The 8,543-nt window shown below is 44.9% G+C and overlaps 2 pseudogenes; one reads left to right on the top strand and one right to left on the bottom strand.

Annotated features, from left to right (window-relative positions):
- The first annotated feature begins 1,147 nt into the window (after positions 1–1,147).
- On the top strand, positions 1,148–2,541 carry LOC102468024 (U1 small nuclear ribonucleoprotein C pseudogene; annotated as a pseudogene).
- Positions 2,542–5,726: 3,185 nt separating this feature from the next.
- On the bottom strand, positions 5,727–6,289 carry LOC102501245 (heat shock factor-binding protein 1 pseudogene; annotated as a pseudogene).
- Positions 6,290–8,543: the final 2,254 nt, after the last annotated feature.

Genomic DNA, 8,543 nt, shown 5'->3' with positions numbered 1-8,543 from the left:
TGGCCATCCCTTCTCCTTCATTCTTCTCTTGGGATTTTGGGCATGCACACACAAATGTCTGGTGTAAGTTTTGAGCCTCCAGGTCCAGGACTCAAACCATGGTTGTCCATGTGGTTGTCCAGTGACATGACCATTACACCATCTGCTGGTTCTGCTTTAAAATCTTTTGAAGGTTTTGTTGCCACTAAAAGTGGTTCTTAAACCTGTCTGCAACAGCTGGAGAAAATAAAGGAGCTACACATTTTTCCCAAAACATAGTCCAAACTTACTGAATCCTAATCACAAACATGTCCTCATATTAGTCATTTCAAAAAAGTTCTTCCGGGGACCCCTGGGAGGTGATTTCTTGCTTTCCGTCTCTCTAGTGAGAGCACATGCCCTATAGCAAAAAAAATTGGTCAAAATAAAAAAGGCTCTTCAGGGCCAACTGGTAGCACAGTGGTTAAACACTGTACAGAGGAGGCTGAGATCCCACTGAAGTTCAAATTCCAGTCCCAGCAGCAACATGTGTGGAGCTCAGGTGAGTGTTCCCAAGATCCTGAAGGAACGGAGCAATGGAGGAAAGAAGATTGTGGCCCAACCATGTCCCATACCCATAGGGGTGTTCTCTTTCTCTCTCTTTCTCTTGCATGTGCAAGCATGTGCCTGCTTGTACCCTCTGGCATTTAAAAAACAAAAATCTTTAGCTGATTCTAATTCATTATCAGGTTTGGAAACCAATGGCCTATATAACAAAGGCCAAATTATTATTTTTATTTATTTATTTATTTATTTTTCTCCATTCTTCTCTCAGGATTTTGGGTGCGCGTACACACACCCCATGTGAGTTTCAAGCTGCCAGGTCTGGGACTTGAACCATGATCAGCCATGTGGGAGTCCCAAGCAGTGACATAACCATTATGCCATTTGTTGATCTCAAAGTCAAATTCTTTAATGAGCCACACAATGTGTTATGGCCTGAACTATGTTCACCCAAAATCCTTTTTTAAAAAGAATTATTTATTTAATTTTATTTATTATTCTTATTTTTTAACTTGACCGGGGCGGGGGGCAGTAAGAAAGCAAGCTACCAGGTCTGGGACTGAAACTATGGTCAGCCATGTGGGGGTCCAGTGCCTTAACCACAACGCCACCTGGCAGCCCCTCACTCCAAATTTTTATGTGGAACCTCTAACCACAGCACCTCAGAATGTGACAGTATTTGGAGACAGCCCTCGAAGAGGTAATTAAGTTAAAACAAGACTGTTAGGGTGAGCCCTAATACAATCTGACTGAAGTCCTTACAAGAAGAGGCGATTAGGACATAAAAAGAGACGCCTGGAATGGAGTGGCCAACGACCTGGAGAGCAACATGCCTAAGTTTTAATGTGACTACTGTGATCCATACCTCACCCATGATGCTCCATCTGTGAGAAAAACACACTGCAGTGGTAGAAAACACAAAGAGAATGTGAAAGACTACTATGAGAAATGGGTGGAAAAGCAGGCTCAGAGCCTGATTGATAAAACAATGGCTGCCTTTCAACAAGGGAAGAGACCTCCTACTCCATTCTCTGCTCCTCCTCTTGCAGGGACGACGATCCCACCTCCCCCAGTCTCTGGTCCTCCTCACCCTGGCATGATGCCAACACCTCATATGCGGGGCCCTCTCATGATGCTAATGATGGGCCCTCCTTCTCCTGGGATGATGCCAGTAGGACCTGCTCATGGAATGAGGCCACCCATGGGAGGTCACATGCCAATGATGCCTGGGCCCCCAGTGATGAGACCTCCTGCCAGACCCATGATGGTGCCCACATGGCCAGGAATGACTCAGCCAGCCAGATAAGGATGAAGGGAGGCCTCTTTCTGTCAGTTTTATATTAACTAGTTCTACTTCACCAGGAGAGCATGTTGGTGTTGTGACTCTGGGTGTTTTCTAACAGTATGTCAAGGAAGACTTTCTCCCTTCCTATTAAAAAAATATAAAGATAAGAGTAGTTTTTGAGGAGATAAGTGGGACAAAAAATGTGCAGTTTTCATTTATATTGTGAAATGTAAAAATAACATTGTCAACTGTTTTAGTTTAAAAAAGAGAGAGAGCAAGACGCCAGGGATGTGCAGCAGCACAGAGGAAGCCATGTGAGGACACAGCGAGAAGACAAGCATGTGCAAGCCAAAGAGAGAAGGCAGAGAAGAAACCGAACCTGCTCACACTTTGATCTCAGAGGTCCAGCCACCAGAACTGTGAGAACATAAATTTCTGTTGTTTAAGCCACCCAGTCTGTGCCATTTTGTTCTGGAAGCCTGAGCATACTAAGACAAAAAAATTATAGCCCAGCCCTGACTACCTCTCTAGAGCCTTAGACTCTTTCCATGCCCCATCATACCACCACCTATCACTTACCGGGTTTGAGACCTTGGGCAATCTAACCTCTCTGTCCTGTTTTCTTACCCGTAAAACAGGGGAAATAAATGGCCTCCTTCACAGAATAGCTGAAGATTAAACATGATCGTCTATTGTCAATTCTTTTCATGACACTTGATAAAGAACAGTAAGGGGGCCAGCAGGCAGTATGGTGGTTTAGGGTGGTGGACTCCCACATGGCTGACCGTGGTTGGAGTCCCAGTCCCTCTCTCCCCCTCTCTCTCTCTCTCTCTCTCACACACACACACACACACACACACACACACACACTCACTCTGTCCCTCTCTGGTCAAATTCAAATAAATAAATAAATAAATAAAGTTAAATAAAATAATTTTTTTTAAAGGTAAGGAAGGGACCAGCAGATGGCAAAATGGTTACGTCACTGGACTCCCACATAGTCGTCAGTGGATCCAGCCCCAGACCGGCAGCTCGAAACTCACGCTGAGTGTGTGCGCATGAGTGACCAAAATCCCAAGAGGAGAATGGAGAAGGGATTGAGGAGTGGCCATCCCCCCGGGGGGGGAGTGATTTCTCACTTTCTGTCTTGCCCACCCCCCAAGGCAAAAACCTCTAAAAAAAACCCCAAAAAGAACAGTAAGGCAGACTTTATTCAGGACCACCATGATAAGTACAGGGACCACTGTGATGGGATTCTACAGTAGGGGAGAGACATTGGGTTCAACTCCAAATATAATAAGAAAAATGGGAATTTATAACCAGCAAACAAGGTAGGGGTCAGTAGATGGAAAATTACTAAGAGAAGACAGCAAGGCTGGGGGATTCTTGTTGAAGGCTGGTCAGAGTGATAAGGTAAAAGAATTTGATCAGATATCAAGGGTGATCAGATACTGAGGGCAGGGGATTTTAGCTAAACACAGTCAGCTGGATTCTTGCTAAAACTGGATTAAGTGGGCAAAGGACAGGGCCCAAGGTCAGAGCCTTGTCAGAAAGAAGACTCAGAGGAGCCTGACTCAGGGTTTGGTCAAGGAGAGCCTTTGTCACTATGTAACACAATTAACACAGTGCGAACATCATAAGCATTTAGCAAACATCAGCGGCTACACCCCAGCAATAAGGCATTAACTGCCATTCCCTGAATACGTGCTGTTTTGTTTCACTCCACATGCTGACGTGTCAGCTTACAATGCCTTGCTCCCCCTCCATCACGTAGCTAACTCTTCGTTGTCCTTCAAGACTGGGTTTTGGGGAAGCCAGCTCTGACCTGGATCCAGGGTTCTTCGTCTGGCACCCTGTGCTTTGCCTCCATCAAAGAGAAGTCACTGCAGTGTTTTAGGTAGAGTGACTTGACCTGGCTTGAGTACCTGCTGTATACTAGGCAACCTTCTAGGTTCTGAGTCAGGTGGAATAGGAATAAAAAAGAACTTAGCTTGTAGGCTTACTGAGAAGATTACAAGAGATCAGGCGTGCCAATCACTTAAGACAGCACCTGACATATGGTAAACCCTCAGTAAATGCGAACTATTATTACCTATATCCAGGACAATTCCCTTATACATCCATTTGGGTCTCTGGTCTCCAGTTCACGGCCTTCCTCTCTAAACGCAAATCCCACTGTCATTCTGGGTTACAATTCCTCTGACATGCCAACCTCTCTCCTGGACCTCAACTCTAGTAACTTTCACCTCTTCACTACTCCAGACACCCTGTGACAACACCCTGACTTTAACCATGTTGTTGAATTGTTGGAATTTTGCACTCTGAATAGATTGAGTATGATCAGACAAATAGGTCAGAATTGAGTCATTGGAAATGTCATGACGCATTTTTGCATAGAAAAAGAAAAAAAAAACATGACTTTCCTGACCACCCAATAGATAGAAAACCCAGGTAGAGGGATTGGCAGATGGTGTAATGGTTACGTGGCTGGACTCCCATGTAGTTGACTGTGGTTCGAGTCCTGGACTGGGTAGCTTAAACTCACACCAGGCGCATGTGCATGTGTGCCCAAGATCCTAAGTGGAGAATGGAGGAGAAGGGATTATGGTGTGGCCATCCCTCCTGGGGGGGGGTTGATTTCTTGCTTTCTGTCTCTCTGTCTCTCTCTGTCTCTCTGGAAATCACACACACCCTATAGCAAAAACTTCTCAAAAAAAAAAGAAAGAAAGAAAGAAAGAAAGAAAGAAAGAAAGAAAACTCAGGTAGAGTTTTCCATTAGCAGGACCAGCAGTTAGTGTAATGGCTATGTCACTGAACTCCCATGTAGCCGACCACAGTTCGAGTCCCGGACCCGGTGGCTTAAACTCATGCCGGGCACGTGTGCATGTGTGCCCAAGATCCCGAGAGGAGAAGGAAAAGGGAATTGCAGTGTGGCCATCTCCCAGGGGATAATTTCTCACTTTCTGTCTCTCTGTGTCTCCGACCAGTGCCCACCCCCTAAAGCAAAAAAAAAAAAAAAAAAAAAAAAGAATTTTCCATTAGCTTGAGATGAGAGGGTGTTTTTCTTTCCGCAACCCAAACGAGCAGCAAGTCTGTTCTGTATTACTGGGTCTCTAGAAAATAAAGGCAGTGAAAGGAAGGGGGGAAGGGACTGGCTGGAGATGGTAGTTTTGCCAGTACAAGGTAAGGGCAGGTAGCTTCATGACTGCTTCAAGAGGAAATTAGTTGTAGTCTTCCTGGAAGCAAGGAGGGTGTGAGAAGTTAGTGATCAAGACACCCAAGCAAAAATCAGGAGGCTGAGAGGCAGACGCTGCTGATAGATGCTGTTCAACATGAATGATCAAGATCTTCATGAAAGTTGTTGTCTAACAGATTAGTCGAGACTGGAGTCAGTGATGATATGTTGCGTTCTTTTTTTTTCCTTTTTTTTTTTTTCCCAGAGAGAGTTTTGCTATAGGGCACTTTCACTTGCCAGAGAGAAAGAGAGACAGAAAGTGAGAAATCACCCTCTGGGCGAATGACCACACCACAATCCCTTCTTCTCCAGTATCCTCTTGGGATTTTGGGTGGGCATGCATATGCATGCACCTGTGCCCAGTGCGAGTTTTAAGCCGCCGAATCTGGGACTCAATCCATGATCAACTACGTGGGAGTCCAGTGACGTAACCATTATGCCATCTGCTGATCTGGATATGTTGAGTTCTCCAAACATATAAAGACAGTGAATATTACTTTTGTTGTTGTTGTTATTTTTAAACTGCCAAAGTTTTAGTGTTTAATAATAGTACGGGGCCAGCAGGTGGCGTGGTGGTTAACGTGCTAGAATTCCCACATGGCTGACTACAGTTTGAGTACCGGACCTGGCAGCTTGCTTTCTCACTCTCCCTCTTTGTCACTCTCTGGCAAACTCCTGTGAAAATAATAATTAATTAATCAATTAATTCTTAAATAAAAATAATAATAGCCCAACTGTCCAAGGCCCGAAATGTGAAGATAACATAGTCAAGATGCTGGGGCGAGTCACTCTTTAAACTCACTACATAGCACGTGGTTAAGAATGCACACTTTACAATATAAAAGCTGTCTACACATACTGGTTAGCTCAGAAAGCCAGCTGGTCTCCTCTTGGTGTTCCAGATTTCGGTGTTAATTATTAGCAACTGTCAACTCTTCTGTGTGGCAGGTATCTTGTTTTTACCTTCCAGTTTTTCCACCCCAGCCTTCATCATGAGGTCAACAATGCTTTTCTTCAGATTATCAATGTGACTACTCACATCATCAATTCTTCCAATGATCTGGTCGGACATGGTCTGACATTTATCTTGCATCTGTTGCAAAGAGTCCGCACCACAGAGCTCAGGTCCTGAGCAGTCTTGGGATCAGTCTCAGCCATCTCCCCGGTGCCCACCTTGGCAGTGGTTGCTCAGACCTTCACCAACACTTCCTTCCGTTCGTCGTGCAGATGCCTCCCATGTTCCGTTTTCTCTCTACAAAAATAGTGTTAATTATTGATAACTACTTTTTTGAATCATGGTCAAGCCATGTGGGAGTCCAGCACCTTAACCACTATGCTACCTGCTGGCCCCTTGGTAGCTAGTTTTATTTCCAAGTTGCTAGATTTAATACCACAAGGTGGAATACTTGAGAACATCATGTCATACACAATACAAACAATTTTTATCTGTCAATTTGAAAATAAATAAATAGGACCAGCCAGTGGTGTGGTGTTTAAGGCTGTCGAATCCCACATGGCCAACTGCACTGTTCAAGTTCTGGACCTGGTGAGTTGAAAAACTTGCTTGTCATGTGTGTGCATGCCCCAAATCCTGAGAAGAAAATGTAAAAGGAATTGCAGTATGGTCATCCCATCTTGAGGGGTGCTTTCTGTCTCTCTCGCTCTCTCTCACTCTTTGTCTCTGTCTCCCTCTACCAAGCCCTGTAGCAAATTTAAAAATACATACATTCGCAAATTTGAGGGAGATAAAAGTAATCCTCTACAGGTGTGTACCCCTTCCTGGCAGAGGAAGGTACATACAGAAAGCTGGTGGCTCTGAGTGTGAGGCCTGGAAGTCAGGGCTCACCTAATACCCCTTCACTGGAAGCAGCATTTCTCTATGTCTATTTTATTTATTAGTTCTTTCACTTATAACTGCTTTTGCAAAGAGGATTCTGGTACTAAGCCTTTCCTGTCCTCTTCAGGAGATAACTTCTCACTTTACTTTTCATAGAATCCAGCTGCCATTAAGGTATGGCACTCACCCTCCAAATTCCCTTCACTTAGCAACATTTTGTGCCCATTAGTCTCTGAGACTGTGTCCTTTTCTCTGTTCAAGGCTAATGCCACTATTCATGGTTGGTTCCATCTCTTTCTCATTTCCTCTGAGTCTTTTAGTCATCAATTTTCCTTTATCCAATTAGGTGGAACATACTAAATTGCCATTTGTGATATTTGGCAATAGTAGAACACAGGCAATTTCATATGGGTCAAGCTAATACATCCTCATTCTCTCTGAAAATGATTTATTTTTTTCCTCAACCAAAAATAGTTACAACACACCATTGTACAGATAAGAGTAAGCCCTCCATGGATTGTGTCTTTCTTTTTTCTTTTTTCGGAGAAATTTTTGCTATAGGGCACGTGCGCTCGCTAGACAGACAGAGACAGAAAGTGAGAAATCACCCCCCCAGGGGAGATGGCCATGCTGCAATCCCTTCTCCTCCATTCTCCTCTCTGGATCTTGGGCACACAAGCACATGTGCCCAGCGTGAATTTAAGCCACCAGGTCCAGGACTCCAACCGCGGTCAGCTACATGGGAGTCCAGCGACATAGCCATTACACCAACTCCTAGTTCGAAGATTGTGTTTTTCTCATTTCAAACCTATACAATGGGCCTAGTTCACGGCAGGGGGTGGGGGGAAGGCAGCCCATGGCTTGGGGGTTAAGACGGCTGGATCCCACATTGTCCATTGCACGATTTGTGTCCCAGACCTAGCAGCTTGAAATACATGCTGAGCATGTGTGCGTGTGTGCCCAAAATCCTGATAAGAGGGGGAAATGAAGAAGTTGGGATGACGGCATGACCATTCCTTAGGGTGGGTGCTTTATCACTTTCCCTGTCTCTTTCTCACACACTCTCTCTGTCTCTTTCCAGTGAGACCACGTGCCCTCTGACAAAGTTTTGAAAAAAAATGTTCACAGAAAATGCATTTTAAGGGAACAGCAGATGGCAGAAAGGTTATGTCACTGGAATCCCACATAGTTGACCGTGGTCTGAGTCCCAGACCTGGTGGCTTAAACTTACAATGGGCACATGTGCATAGGTGCCCAAACTCCCAAGAGGAGACTTGGAGGAGACTGGTTTTTACTGTCAGTTCCCTCATTTATCAGCCACGTGACACTGGGATAGTTCTCCTCCTTACGCCTCAGTTTTGTCTGTACAATGGGTTCAATAATAGTGCCTGCTTTAGAGGATCATCAAAATTACAACAAAGAACCCCTTATACGCCTAGCACAGTGCCTGGTCTATAGTAAGAACTTAATACATTCGCTCCCGTCTCTTGTCTTTTCCATCGTTTTACCTGTGTTCTCCTACACCTCAGTCCCAGAGCCCAAGCACAAACCGTGGGAAAAAAACATCCTCAGGAGGCTAAAGGAGCAAACGCTTGACCTAGGGGGCGGGGACTGCGAGGGGTCCATTGCGCATGCGCGCCCGCTGGATCAGGTTCTGGTCTCCA

Source organism: Tupaia chinensis, unplaced genomic scaffold (genome assembly GCF_000334495.1).
Source record: "Tupaia chinensis unplaced genomic scaffold, TupChi_1.0 Scaffold143996_1, whole genome shotgun sequence".
NCBI lineage: Eukaryota > Metazoa > Chordata > Mammalia > Scandentia > Tupaiidae > Tupaia > Tupaia belangeri.
Note: the sequence above shows the minus strand (reverse complement) of the source record. Positions and strands in the feature narration are given on the sequence as shown.